The sequence below is a fragment of the Pteropus alecto genome, unplaced genomic scaffold (assembly GCF_000325575.1).
Source record: "Pteropus alecto unplaced genomic scaffold, ASM32557v1 scaffold94, whole genome shotgun sequence".
Lineage (NCBI taxonomy): Eukaryota > Metazoa > Chordata > Mammalia > Chiroptera > Pteropodidae > Pteropus > Pteropus alecto.
In genome coordinates, this window is record NW_006437736.1 from 14279325 (window position 1) to 14289626 (window position 10302).

Here is a 10302-nt window from a genome sequence, read left to right on the forward strand (position 1 = left end):
AGTCAGCAATCCTTTTTGAAACATTTTAGGTCACGTCAAAACTGTCAAAACTCTCAGTGACTCCTCATCCTCTCAATAATAGCCAACATCCTTACAGTGGTTCACGAGACCCTCTGCCATCTGCTCCTGCTTTACCTGTCTGAGCTCATCTTCGACTCTCTTCCTTGCTTACACAAAGAACACACACTCTTGCCTCTGCCTTTAAACTTGCTGAGTCCTCTGCCTGGAATGTTCTTTCCATGGTTTGATCCCTTATATTGTTGTGTCTTTACTCAAACACTTTATTGTAGTCAAGGCCTTTTCTAGTGACTGTATCTAAAATTTTAACTATATCTCATCATCCAAAAACTTTCCCCTTTTCCTAATTTATATTTGTCCTTAGCACTTATCCCTTAAAAAACTCTATTGTCTATTTTCTTCATTGAATCTTAGGTCCATCATGGGAGGGATTTTTGTCTGTTCCCCTGTCATTCCCTGCCCCTCCACAGTGATATCGCTAGTACCTAGTACAATGTTGGCACATAGTAGACATTGGAAAATCTTATTGAATGAAAGAATCAATAGGATCTCATGGGACTTACATCCAAGTGAGAGAGACACATTAATCAAGTAATTGAACATGTAAATATATAATTAAAACTGATGTTTTGCTGTGAAAGAAGAGTGCACATCACATAACAAGAGACCTGACTGGCCTAGGGATAAGTGAAAGGACCACTGGTTGGGAGGTGGTAATAGACGAGCTCTTGTCTCCCTTCTCAGTCTAAGATTCTTCGATGACTGGGTTGTGGAAGAGAGAGTGCTTGCTGCTTCTCAGCATTCCATGCCCCAACTAGAAACTTTCTAATTCCATCCTTTGTTAAACCATAGAAATTTAGAGTTCCTTATCTGCCTTACCCCTTCTCTCCTCACCCCATCAATCCCAGGACATTAAGGGGAATTTCTAACGTGGGTTAATCCAAGCTAATAGTTTTGAGTACTTAGTATGGTTGGGCATTGTGCTAAGCACTTTAAAATACAAAGTAAGCAGGAAACAGAAATACAAATACAGAAAACTAGTTATGAGGACAAAGTCTCTTGTATGCTCCTGAGATGTGCTCACAGTGACCGATTCTATAAATTGCATATTCCTCTTAGTTCCACTGTGAGTCCCCAGAAAGATGGCATGATGCTGTTTCACTCTCAAGGGCTCTGTAGGAGGGAGCGGATGGGATGTAATGTGGGACAAGCCTCACTGCCCTTTATAACGATATCTCTCACTTTACTCCAATACAACCACATTGAATTGTGAAGGTACAGCAGATTTTACTGAAACGTTGGAGAAACAGAAGAGAATTAATACACATGAGAAAAGTCATATAAATTAATAGATTATTATGGTTTTTAAAAATATATATAACTTAAGAGATTTCTAGAGAATTAAACTCTCCACAGGGGCCCAGCTCATGCCCACACCCCAATTCCTCTCTAGATGTTCACTTCTCCAAGTCTATATAGTATAATTATATAAAAAATAATTATTATATTTCTGAACATATTCCTCAGGGCACTGGAAAGACAATCAATGATAGTCGATGGTAGTCACCTTTGGCGCTCAGTTCCATGACCAGATGGTGGGCAGGGAGGGAAGGAGTCTCCGACTTCCTCTGCAGAAGCCACAGTGGGTATAGACGTGTGGCATCCCATCCCTCCCAGTTGTCTCTCAGGCGTGAGATGGCCTTTGCCATATTTTCATCCAATTGTCCAGGGAATAATACACACACACTCACGCACACACACATTCTTCCAAAGGATAAAATTTAATTCTCAGAGGTGATACCATCTCTAAATCCAAAAAAAGAAAAAAGAAAACATTTTCCAGCTGCCCCAACGAGAGGCTCCCACACTGATGCTGCAGTTCGTGTGCCACACGACTATGCAAAGCCGTATTAGTTCCTTTTGTACATTTCTCTTTTTCAGTTATGCCCTTTTATTCCAGCCAGAAATCAGAAAACTGGCCCATTGCTGATCCACATGCTTCTTTTGTTTGGTTTGTTTTTGCTTTGTTTTGCAATTCTAAACATTTTTAAGTGCATAATTCAGTTAATTACATTCACAGTGCTGTGTGACCAACACCAATATCCGTTTCCAAAACTTTTTCATCACCCCGCTCCTCAAAAAACTTCACAGCAGTTAAGCAATAACTCACTATTCCCTCCTCCTCCCGGCTCCTGGGAACCTCTAATCTACTTTCTGTCTCTATGAATTTACCTATTTATATGTGTAGAATCATACAATATTTGTTCTTTTGTGTCTGGCTTATTTCACTTTGCATAATGTTTTCAAGATTCATCCATGTTATAGCATGTATCAGAACTACTTCCATTCTATGGTTGAATAATATTCCATTATATGCATCTACCAAATTTTGTTTATTCATTTGTTGATGGACACGGGTTATTTCTACCATTTGACTACTGTGAATTATGCATACACATTTGTGAATCTCTGTTTTGAAAACTGCTGGAAGTGGATCTCATGCTCCTTAATGGCAGCTCCTTCACACACACACACACACACACACACACACACACACACACATTCTGGCTGTAACTATGAAACTATTGCTTTAAAAGGTGCAATAACTTCTCAGATTAGGGCCCTCCTTTCTGCTCAGCCTCTGGTTGGAGAGAGATTTCATTCTTCTAATTGCAAATGTGTTTACCACCAGGCAGCTGGAAAGTAGAAAAGCTGGAACTGACATTTGATCCCAAGTCAGCCTTACATCAGTACACATGCAACACTGTCATGCTGGTAAAATCAACCCCACAGATCTTAGTCAAGTTGGCCATATTGGTTTAGAAATCTTCATCAGAGCTACAGAGATGGAGTTTACCCGGTATTACTGTATCATTTAGAATAGCGCTTGGCTGCATATATCAGGCAAACTCAATAAATAGCTTATGCAAGATATAACTTTTCTTCCACATAAACAATTTAGACAGTTGGTCTACAAGTAATGAAATCTCAATCTAATTGACACATGGACTTTGAGCTCTTTGTTTTGTCAAGAGTATCTGTTGGTGACATTTTTAACCAGAATGTTTTCCTCATCTCTCAGTTCAATGATGGGACATGAGCCTCAGCCATAGAGAAATAAAATGCTGCATATTGGGAAGCATACAAGGCCAGGCAGCATGAGAGAGAATATAGAAAGGTGGCTATTGAGTCAATTCCTCTAAATTGAGTCAATTCCTCTAATTGGGCTTCTGAAGTACAATTATTGGTAGATATTTATTTTATTTTATTTATTTTTTAGGGAGGCAACACTTAGTTGACCTCACAGATTGCAAGGACCTTGTCAGCTTACAATCCCTTATTTTTCATTTTTTTATTTTTTACGCCTACAGCACCTGGTCTTCCTAGGTGGTCTCCCATCCAAGTACTAACCAGATCCGACTCTGCTTAGCTTCCGAGATCAGATAGGATTGAACTTGTTCAGGGTAGCATGGCCGTAGACTTATTTCATTTTATAAAGTAGATTTGATAGGATATTGGCAAAATCTAATAAACACAACACAAAATACTCAGTGTGCATTCCTGTGATACATCTTTGTTTTGAAAGTCTTACTTTTCAGTATATAGACTATATAAAGATTCTTGCCGACATATATGTTTTAGATATTCAGTATTTGAAAATGAAGGTGCTGGAGAGCAAAAATATTCTGTTGGGTTTGTTTTGATATTCTACCCCTTTGGGGGTAATTAAAAAAGTGCTTTATTCATTTACTATTTATAGAAGATCTATGAGAAAGCATAAGGCTGAGCTTTGAAGGGGAACATGATGTACATTAAAGTTCCTTAAAGAATTTAGATTTGCTTAAATTTAAAAATAAGCAAAACTTTAATGACAATATGGAAGAATTAACTGTAAATTAAAGACAATTTTGAAAATTGTGAAATTATAGCATCTCAAAGTTGAAACATTAGTGTTCATCTAGCCTTATGCTTCTCTAAATAAGATGAGCACGTCTGGAAATATGCCTAAATTTGAGTGCATGGCAATACATCAGGGAGTAAGGCAAAACCAGGATAAACATGTCATGCTATCCTAGAACATGAAAGTTTTCCAAATATTAGGGGAAAACAGTATTTTTTAAAAAATTGTTTGGAGTGGAATATAATATGCACTTTAGTTTTGTTTACATTTAATTCTTTTCCTGTTATACTCTCCCACTCTCATATAAAAAGTCCTCATGACATGGAAAATCTCAACGATTTTAATTTTCCCCTGTTTGTAGAATAAGCCCACATCTGGCAGGCCCACAAGTGAGGGTGCTAATATGGCACCATGTAAATGTGGAAGATAAAACATTGATTTCAGGGCAATTTCAGCCTAACATGGGTTATTAGGGATTATATCCTCCGATACTCAAGCATTTATTTTATAGTTTATTTGGGGAAAAAAAATTGGGGAACAATGATTCTCTATAGAAAGCATTAGTCCTGACTAAAAAAGCATTACAAATACTCGTCTCCTACCCTCTTGTACAATCGCGGTAACAGGACATGTGTCAACACTTAGTGCCATGAGTTCATGGGAAGAAGAAAATCGCCATAGATGATAGAAGTCAATGCTTCATGACAGATGTAGTGCTTGACTGAGACCGTGATGAATAAATAATATTTTAATAAATAAAGAATATGGAGTGGAGAATTCCTGGAAGACAGTCTTTGGAGACAGACTTGGGCCCTAGATTTTGTCCTTTCACCTACGAAATGCATAATATTGGGAAAGAATTCTTTCCTCAACGTCATTCTGAGGATCTACTTAGCTGCTACGTGGGAATGTGAAAGCATGGTATCTGACATATGTAGAATACTCTTGATAAAATTTCTCAATCTCTTTCTAGGTGACAGAAACAACAGGAGCAAGGGGAGAACTGTGGGGATGTGCTCTTTTGTTTTAACAACCACGAGTAGCTTAGTCTGATTTGAGTGATGGCTCATAACAGAACAATGATGACAAGATAAAATTGAGACGTTACTCATATTTCATACAAGCTTCTTAAGGAAAACTTTCTAACAAAATTGAGTATTAATTAATTTGCATAATAATTGTAACAAAATAGTTATCGAAAAGGTATGATTTGTTCAGCATAAGAAAATAACTTGATTTCTCAGAAAACTGTATTCCCTGTTCACCTTTCTCCTTTTTAAAACAGGAAAAAATACATATCTTATAATTACAATAGCATTTTTCATTCCTGAGGATTTGGAGTGACATTTTTAAAAAGATCATTTTTGTGGGGTTTTCATTTAGCTATTTTTAAAAGTTGTTTTTCTTACTAACTATCCTCTCCTCTAACCAACTTCTCTTGAAAAACCCCAGGATAACCTAATTAGTTTATTTTTAACAAAAACAACATGACTTGGAAATTGTGCCTCTGGTGGCTGAGTTAAATCTTGGACATCTGGACTTCACCACTGCCGATCTTCATCGTGAGAAGCACAGGTGAGGTTTCATTATGGTCAGGATGTGAGTCCAGAAGGCCCCTTGGGACCTGGCCAAGGTATACATTCCTGTGTCTGAGAGCCAAGATGCTCAGACATTGACACTCCGGGGCACTATTTTTGGACACCAGGTAGATTGTTCAATATGATACTTTGTTGTTTTTGAAAGAGCCCAAAAAAGGGGTCCATGTGGGTGAAAGTGTGATTTTTGGAGTGCTTCAGCTTATGCATTTCCCGATTTTTGTTTTTCTCAGTTGACCACCAGCCATATTACTGAATATCTCTTGGGGTATGAAGAAGTTGAGGAAGAGGCCTTTAAACATATACAGGAATTACTCAACTTCTGCTGTGCAGCCGCCCAGGACTTACTGAGGTTGAGAGAGCAACTATAAGCAAGCATTCATCAAAAGCCTAGAGCTGGGCAAAAGGCGAAAGAGTTATTTTTGAGGGGAAAATTAACCAAAGAAGCTTCATTGATCATGCACATATAAGATATGACAGAGGGTAGTGGGAAAAGTTCAGTTTTGTAACTAAGCACATAAAGATTTGAATTCTATCTCCATTTCCTAGCAAAGTTTCTTTATGTTGTCTAATGCTCTATGTTTTATTTTTCCGATGTGTAAAATGTAAACAAATAATAGTAATTACAGCTAACTTTTATTCTGCACTTTATGCCAAGTTCTTTTCTAGTCATGTTGCATATATTATCTCGGCCTATTATCCTAATTTTCAGACATGAACACTGAGTCTCAAAGAATTGAAATAAATATTTTGCAGGATTGTTAAAAGTAATGTAAACAGGTGACTTAGCATATTGGCCTAGCGTATAGAAGAGAGTCTATAAAGAACCAATGTTTTTATAAAAAGTTGTAATAGCTGAGATATTAAGAGACAAGATATTTCAAAAATATAAATTACGATCATCAATGAGTTATCTGTTTCCATGGTTCAAAGTTTTCTGATTAGTCATAAAATGTGAGTGAGTAGTTTTGAGGTTCTCATGCCGTATTTCTGTCTAAATTGTCCCTAACAGTCATTGGAATTAGATCACCCACTGCTCTAGGAAGTCCTAGCATCATATTGGTAAATTCTTCCTTCTTGGTTTTCTCTCTCTCTTTCTTTTTTTTGTAAGGGTCTGTGCTGATCATTGCCTGTCTTCTACTGCTAACTAAATCACAGCCTCTATTAATTTAATTAAATTCAGTATTCTTGAGATTTGAGAAACAAATATAGTCATGGGACAATCATGTGGTCCCATGAGATTATAATGAAGCTGAACAATTCCTATTGCCTAGTGACGCAATGCAACGCATTCCTCACGTGTTTGTGGTGATGCTGGTGTAAACAAACCTATTGCACTGTTGGTCATATAAAAGCATAGCACATAAAATTATATATAGTACATAATACCTGTTACTGATTTATATATTTACTATACTACACTTTTATTGTTATTTTAGAGTGTGCCTTTTCTATTTACAAAAAAAAAAGAGGTCTGTTGTAAACAGTATACTGTGTTAAGCTGGCAGCAGCTTCATACGATCTTGTGTTTATCGAATCTCTTGATTCCATCATTTCTCTTGATTTAATCGCATTCTTTGTACAGCGACATGCTGTACAGGCTATGAAATTGCCTAACAACACATTTCTCTGAACCAACCTCCATTGTTAAGTGGCACCTGACTATATCAGCAGCTCCAAATTCTTTAGTACATAACTGATCTGGGTTTCTCCCGCCCCGTGATGCCCACATATTTTCCCCTCCCCCATCCACCCACACATTGGCTAAAAGTACCAATGAAGATCTCTTCACTTTGTTACCAGAGGACAGGAAGAGTGAATGACTTCAGCACAATTAAACACCGCCAATCCGTTCAGTACAATCCGTTCAGGACGTGCAGCAATTTTGTTAATTTATTTAGCATGACCCCACCTCCCACACATCCTGGTTATTTTAGACCTTCATCCACAGGTTCCTTAAAGTTAGTATGGCTGTAGCATAAAAAAAGGTCAGTTTGAGACAATTATCTTGGATATGTTGCATAATTAATTTATGCCCCAGAGAGATAATCTTAAAAATTCTGATTATGGAAGACACAAAAGGCCACATAGTGTATGATTCCATTTATATAAAATATCCAGAATAGGTAAATCCAGAGAGGTAGAATGCCGATTAGTGGGTGCTCAGAGTCTAGGGAGAGAGGGAATAGGAAGTGGCTTTTTAATGAATAAAATGTTTTCTTTTGGGGTGATGAAGTTTTGGAAGCAGATAGAAGTGCTAGATTTACAACAATGTATGTACTAAAGGCCACTGAATTTCACCTCAATAAAAATTCCCTATTAAATTAGAGACTTCAAGGGACTAAACCTTATCTATCCTCCAAAGGGCCACAAGTTTGAGCGTGCCAGGGATGGATGGGCCAGCTGCACCTACAAAAACTAATCCTGGATTATTCCCTGTTAAAGAGGTTTTGGATGCTGGTAAAAATTAAATTTAACTCGACTGCAGAGAAGCCAGCATTGGTGGCATTGCCTACCTTTGCAGGTTTCCACACTTGCCTATTCGTTGTCTAACCAGCAAGGGTCACCTCGTTTTGTTACAAGGGAAAGAAGAGAAGAGCCAATCTAATCAAGAACAGTTAGGGAGAAACCAATCAGCTTAAGTAGGAAAAAGTCCTGTAATTTTATTATATATATAATATTACAGGTGCAAAACCTTTGGAAACATGATCTTGTTAATTCTCAGATGTATTACCAGTGGTTTACAGTTGAGAAGTTATTCACTTAAGATCACATAACTAGTGAGTGGCATGTCAGTACTAGCCTTGAAACAAACACCAATTCTTTTATATTAAAATGAACAGGATGATATAAACTATATTTTATTATACATAGAACTATGTTGATTTGGGATCTAGATGTTCTGTGCATAAATGATACAATATTTTTTAGCTTCTACGTGGCAAAAGAGAAATTATTCCTGTTCTATGTTATTAGAACCGTTGTGATTCTTATGAATTGTACTTTAATTGTGGATTAAAGTCATAATTTAATTTATAAATTATGGTAGTTAATGACCTATTATTACACTGTGTCAGACCTTTCTGTTTCTCTAGGATAATGGCAACATAAAAGTATAGTTTAACTATCAAGTTGTAGATTATAACAGAAATATTGTTTTTCTCTTAATAACAAACTAGCTGTTATTCATGCTTTTATATTAACATTTTTATATGAATAGTTTTGAAGTAATTTTTTCAATGCCTATTGATTTTGATGTCAATAGTACACATTCCATAAGCTTATTTGTATTAATATTACTTCATGTCTCTTCTCCCACAAATCTCATCCATTTTCAAGAATGGATGGATGGATATATGAATGTGATTTTATACAAATAGAAGCAATGTTTTTCTGTTCAGTTCTAATTACTCTGCATTGTAACTCCTGTGTTTGACCACTTGGGACAGAAAAATATGTTAGGAAATAGTGTATAATGACACAGTTGATACCTCAGTGGCCAGCAATCCCTTAAATACAATCCAGGTTGTTTTCCATTATAATATTATCGTATGCTTGCTCAAAGCTCTTCTATTACCTTTTTTCAGGGGTTTAGGGGAGGGAGTGGATCTTGCAAATTTATGAGATCATTCTAAATTCAATCTTCATGAATAGTTACATAAATTTAATAACGTACTCCATAAAGCTACACAGCATAGATGTGTGGCTAGGTAAACACACAAAAGGAAGGAAAAGGGAGAGAGGAAAAAGGAAAACACCAGAGAGAGAGAAAAAAAACCCTGCAGGACCCCTGGGTTAGGAAAATACTAGAATCTTATTGAAAGTGATTGGACAAATTGAAAAAAAAAAAAAAAGACCATTATTAGCTATTTAAAAAAAATTTGAGAGTTTGAGGTGAAGTGAAGCTCCGTTTGTCAACAGGAAGCTATGGGCTCTGCACCTCTATTTATATAAACATTTGCTTTTTCCATCTTAGATTCTGCCCAGAAGTTGTCATTTGACTGCTGCTTCTGGCTTTGCTTGATTGGCTTTTAGAAAAAAAAACTTGTGGCCACCTGTTTCTCTCTCCATCACAGAGAAACTCAACAAGTCACTTTCGCTGATGTTTGGTTCGTGAAAAATGCTAAAAGATACAAGAGTTTCAATTTTTATTGGCGCTTTGGATTTTTAACCAAATTTTTGCCTCCCTGAGTTGACAGTCTTTTCCATGGTTCTCCTGATACACTCCCATTCTACCCTGTGAGGCTCCAGATCTCTCAGGACCTCTTCACCACACATTCTGAAACCTCTCACAGAGATTAGTGAATTCCCATCTTCTAATCTTCTGGTTCCCCTGAACTGATGTCAACCTGTCATCACTCTCCCATTTCCTTATCCCTCTTGTCTGGTGCTCTTCTGTCTTTTCTGTTTCTTCTCAGATTTCTTTCTTCACTGTGTTACAGCTGCTTCCGTATAGAGGAAGGGAGAAACTTAGAGATTGCAAGTTGCTTGCACCTTCTGACCAGGTGTAAAGTATTTGGTTAAACATTTAACTTTTGCTACAGCACCTCAAAGCCGAGGAGGGCGGAGCTTGTGGCTAGCAACATATTCTGCTTGATGTCAACAAAAGTAAGGCCCAAACCAGCTGGGGTTTGCACATCTGCCTTTAAGTCAAAAGATACTCAGAGAAAGTGTGCATGAAACTATATTTAGAGAGTACAGTGCAGGCTTGAATTTCCAGGACTTTTTCACTCAAGGAGAAAGGAGAATTTTAATCATAAGCATGAAATATGGAAAAAGTTAGACTCA

At 37.0% G+C, this 10302-nt stretch overlaps 1 pseudogene; it reads right to left on the reverse strand.

Annotated features, from left to right (window-relative positions):
- Positions 1 to 3380: 3380 nt before the first annotated feature.
- Positions 3381 to 3499, reverse strand: LOC112481922 (annotated as a pseudogene).
- Positions 3500 to 10302: the final 6803 nt, after the last annotated feature.